Genomic DNA, 4730 nt, shown 5'->3' with positions numbered 1-4730 from the left:
AGCATCGCAGGAGTTTCCTGGGCCCCGCATCGCACCCGGGCAGGTAGTGAACAGAATGCTGGTCCGCCCTCCAAGCCCAGGCCCAGGCTCCAGGTCACCGCCTCACGGGAAGGTGTTCTCTCAGCCTCCTCTGCCCACGCCGTCCCTCATCCAGCCCTGGGGGCCTGCACAAAGCTGCTCAGAGCTTCGTTCTCACCTTCCACGTCTTCAAGGCCCGGGTCTAACCCAAGGAGGGCCACCCAGCCAGCTTCGCCCCCTGCACTGCCCCAGAGCCTGAGCCTGGACCTGGGTCAGCCCAGGAGGCGCAGGCCTGGAGGCAAGGCCAGGAAGGGAGAGGGGCTTCAGCTGCAGGCAGCGCCCAGCTGGTGGCCGAGCTCTGCGTCCGGGGGCTTGCAGCCTGGCACCCCCCCCCCCCCACACACACACACAGCCCCATGGACCTGCTGCCAAGAGAATGTGGCTACCTTGTTCCTGGGTGCCAGCGGTGCCTGTCCCCAGCTGCCATGCGTCATCCCCCAGCTGCGGGACCTGCTATGATTTCATACAGATCTGTAGACAGGTATGGAAAAGACATCTAGAAAAAATGAGAGCATATCAAGGCAAAGATTTCAAAAAAGTCATTTTTTAAATGTCCAGCCATAGGTACCAGCGGGCAGTCCTCTCAGGCACACTGTCAAGGTCTGTCACGGCCTGTTTCCTGATCTTAGAGCGCCCCCTGTGGAAAGGACGGTCCTATTGCCCTGGCTGCGCACGCTTCCTGCCCACCTGTGAGCCTGGGATGGAAGCGGGAAAAGGAGAGGGAAGCAGGCAAACTGGGCAGAGGGAGGAGGAACTGACCCCAGGGAGCACCACGTGGGCACACGCTCCCCCGGCAAGCACTGTGCCACACACTGGACATGCATAATCTCACTAAACGCTCACATAGGAAAGAAGCCTCCAGCCCCAATTTACTAACAAAGACACGGGGAGGGGGGGAGGGGGAGGGGGTCTGCAGGGCATGAGCTTGACCCGGAACCCAAGGTTCTGCCTCTTTTGAAGGAAGGAGTCTGGGGTGAGAATGGGGGACCTTGTGCATAAGGAATCTCTTTAGCAGCAATGCCCTTCCCGGTGGGTCTGTGCGTGAGTGGAAGCCTGACTTACCGGTTTCTTCTTGGCAGGGAGCATATCTCAGCGCTTGTGAGCCTGAGACCACCTCACCAGTCCCTCCGCCTCCATGCTGCCCTGCCTTCAGATCCTTGATCTGGCTTCTGGTTGGCCGCCCCAGAGCCAATTCCGCTTTGAATATTAGGGAGGGCTCGGAAGAGGTGTCTGTGCGTGTCCCCCCAGATAGCACATTGGGGTGTCTGGAGAAGAGGGAGAGAAGCAAGCTCTGCTTCCGTAATGCCATGATGAAGGAAGACAGGAGATTATGCAGAGGTCATCGCAGGGCTTAGGCTGTGCCCCCTTCCCCCCCCCCCCCCCCCAGTGCCAAACCCCTCTTTGTGAGTGATGGCTGCCTTCATGAGCAAGCACATCCGTGAGGCAGGGTAGCGGAGGCAGGTCTGTTTATGTAGGGGCCCAAGAGTAAAGGTACTTTTTCAGAAGGACCTTGTTGAGTCGGACATGGTAGGAGTCAGTAGCCTTTCTCTCCCTGCTGACCTGGGAGCCGAGGTGACCTGAGCACAGTGCCCATAGAGCTGAGGTCAGTGTTTGAGCTCTCTGTGGCCATCGTAACCCTTCAAAGAAGAAAACTCAATTCCCAAGCCCTGGGCACTCAGAGCCTTGCCTGTCAAATGCAAGACAATGAGTGCAGAGTATTGATGAAGCCATTCTCTATCTCCCAGGGTTCCTAAATGCTGGCCCACACTAGAACTTTCTCTCGGAATTTAGAACCAGGACATTTTTAATCCCCTAAGAATAGAGGATAGTGGGAAAGTACACTCCCGCCTCTTAAATGATGCGCACTATGGCAATGTGCTATGTTTCCTTTTCACTTTAACTAGCAGGAAGCTGCAATCAGATTTTGTGTTAACTGCAATAAATATGTTAATAATTCCATTCTCTCCAAGTGTGGTATTCTTTCTAAGGCCTACTCTCTCTCTGTTGAAACGGGAGTTAGAAAGTGTTAAGGAGACATTAAAGACACGGTGGCACAAGACTGGCGTCCTGCTAATGAGAGGTTGAAGGAGCGTTAAAAATGGGAACTTTCTCACACTGTGGATCCATATGATGAGGCCGTGTCAGGAAACTGTCTAAATCATCTTGGTACCAGCGTGAGGCCCCTCCATGCTTCACCCACGTGGCTGTCCTGGCCAAATGCTCATCAGGGGCCAGCCTGGATGGTCACCTGCACTGGTTGATGCACTGGGAGTCCACCATGAGTCACCAGGTGGTGAGCAGATTACCTCAGGGACTGGGATCCCCTCCATCAGACTGTGGCAGGAATGGTGAGGATTAGGTGTCTGGGACGTTGGAACAGAGTCTCTTCCCTAGTTTTGGGGTGAAATGTTACTGTACTCTGACAGACCTGAGTTTGAACTCCAGTCCCACCATATCCTAGCTCTGCGACCTCTGGCAAGGACCCATACTTTTGGGCTTCAGTTTCTTCATCTATAAAATGGGAATAATCATTTAGAGGGCAGGATTGTGTGCTGCTTAAATAGCATGCTCTGTTTTAAACCCTTAGCACTTCTCTGTCTCTGGATCTATTTTTGTCCATCAGTTTATGTTGTTCATTATATTCCACAAATGAGTGAGGTCATGTGATATTTGTCTTTCTCCAAGTATTTTGCTTAGCATAATGCTCTCCAGGTGCATCCATGCTGTTCAGAATGGTAGAGAATCATCGACCAGACCAGTGGTAGGCAAACTGCGGCTCTCGAGCCACATGCGGCTCTTTGGTCCCTTCAGTATGGCTCTTCCACCAAATACCACGTGTGGGCGCGCATGTACAGTGCTATTGAAACTTCCTGGACCATGCGCAGAAATTGGTATCAAACTTCAGAGAGAAGGTAGGGGGAGGGGGGTGGGGAGTGATAGAGATCAACCAAAGGGCTTGTATGCATGCTTTTAGCATAACCAGTGGACACAGACACAAGCGGGGTGAGGGCATGTACTGGGGGGGCAATGCAGGGGGGGGAAAGGAGACATATGTAATACCTTAATCAATAAAGATAAAAAACAAACAAACAAACATCAAACAAACAAACAAAACACTTAGCACATTGTTCAACTTTCATTTATTCAACAAATGCTTATTGAGTGCCTACCATGTGCCTGGTGCTGTCAGCAATGTCCAGGAAGGTCAGGCATACTTCAGTGACCAAGTCAGACATATCTGTTCTCACAAATCTCCAGTTTTCTTCACTAGTGATGTGTCAGCCATCAACTGCCACGCTAATCCTGCCTAACAAGCCACTCCCAAAAGGCAATGCCTTCCAGCATCATACTTTTCCTTCTACTCCTGAGTCTCTGGGTCAGAGGGCAGTTCTGCTCTGAAGGTCAGCTAAAACATCTGTTGACCTTCATGGGGCTCTCCCACATGCCTGGGGCGACTTGGCTCTGCTTCATGTCTCATCCTCCAACAGGCTAACCTGTGTATTAGTGAACTCAGAACCTAAAGAGAGACATACATAAGCTCTTTTAAAGTCTCTGCCCTGGGAACTTTGGTAACATCCCATTGGCCAAGGGAGGTCACATGACCAAACCTAGCATCAGAGTAGGCAAGAACTACTAGAAGTTACAGGGCAAAAGGCTCATATGCAGAGAAGGGAGTAAAAAATTGGTCCATTCATACAATCAGTTACCCTGAGTCTAACTAAGATGTCAGCCAGAGTTTCAAGCACAGAGCAGTTAAAGATGGGGTTTCTGGTTATAGGGGTGGAAAGTGGAGTCCCAGAAGCTGGGATGGCTTCTGAAGAGGCTCCAGGGAGCAGAAAGTGAGACCCCTGCCCCTTTCCTTTGACAGAAACCAGGGGCCTGGAGATGGGACTTGCTGATTTCAGGAACAGAGATAAAACTCGGCTTCCTGACCCCCAGCCCAACTGCCCTCCTGAGCTCAGTGCAGGGCCCTGAGCCTGGCTGATGCAGCCTCCCCCGGGCTCCCTCCTGCCTCTTTGTCTCCCAGTCCTCCCAGAGCTGCCTTCTGGCCTCCAGAGCATCCTCCTGCAGAGGGACTCCAGCAGCAGCTCACAGGTGACCTGCCCGAGGCCCTTGTCCCTCCCTGCTACCTGGAGTAACAGTGAACTTGGATGTCCACCATCTATATGCTTTAGCTTTTATACCAGCATCAAAATTGAGATTTTAGTTATGCAGGTATCATATGAATCAACTTTTCTTGTAAAACAATATTAAAATATTGCAGAGAAAATTAAATTAGGCTTTGGCCATCCTTAATCCCCACTTTCCTCCCTAGAAATAACATTGCGATCATCAGTTTGCCATGTATCCTTCCAGACCCCTCTGTGTATGTGTTCCCCCATGTCCCGTGTGGTTCAGGGTTCAGGATCTGGAAAGAGGAGCTGCACACAAATGAAAGAGAACAGACAAGAGATAATTTGGAAATATTGGGGGGCCAGACGGGGAAGTCCAAGTCAAGGGAAAGGACTTCCACCTGTGCCCAGGCCTCGCCAGCCTCTTATTCAAGTTTGTTTACACCTAAAGTCCTTAGCCAGGCAAGTAATTGCAGTAACAGACAGGCTATCTTAAGGTCAGTGTATATTAGACGGATTTACTCTGGGACTATTTGATCA

At 51.5% G+C, this 4730-nt stretch overlaps 1 long non-coding RNA gene across 1 annotated transcript; it reads left to right on the top strand.

Annotated features, from left to right (window-relative positions):
- The first annotated feature begins 435 nt into the window (after window positions 1-435).
- On the top strand, window positions 436-1318 carry LOC132242031 (uncharacterized). Its single transcript, XR_009454540.1, has 3 exons — window positions 436-559; window positions 637-767; window positions 1158-1318. It is a non-coding gene; the product is annotated as an uncharacterized LOC132242031 (long non-coding RNA).
- The last annotated feature ends 3412 nt before the right edge of the window (window positions 1319-4730 follow it).

This window comes from Myotis daubentonii, chromosome 9 (genome assembly GCF_963259705.1).
Source record: "Myotis daubentonii chromosome 9, mMyoDau2.1, whole genome shotgun sequence".
Taxonomy (NCBI): domain Eukaryota; kingdom Metazoa; phylum Chordata; class Mammalia; order Chiroptera; family Vespertilionidae; genus Myotis; species Myotis daubentonii.
Note: the sequence above shows the minus strand (reverse complement) of the source record. Positions and strands in the feature narration are given on the sequence as shown.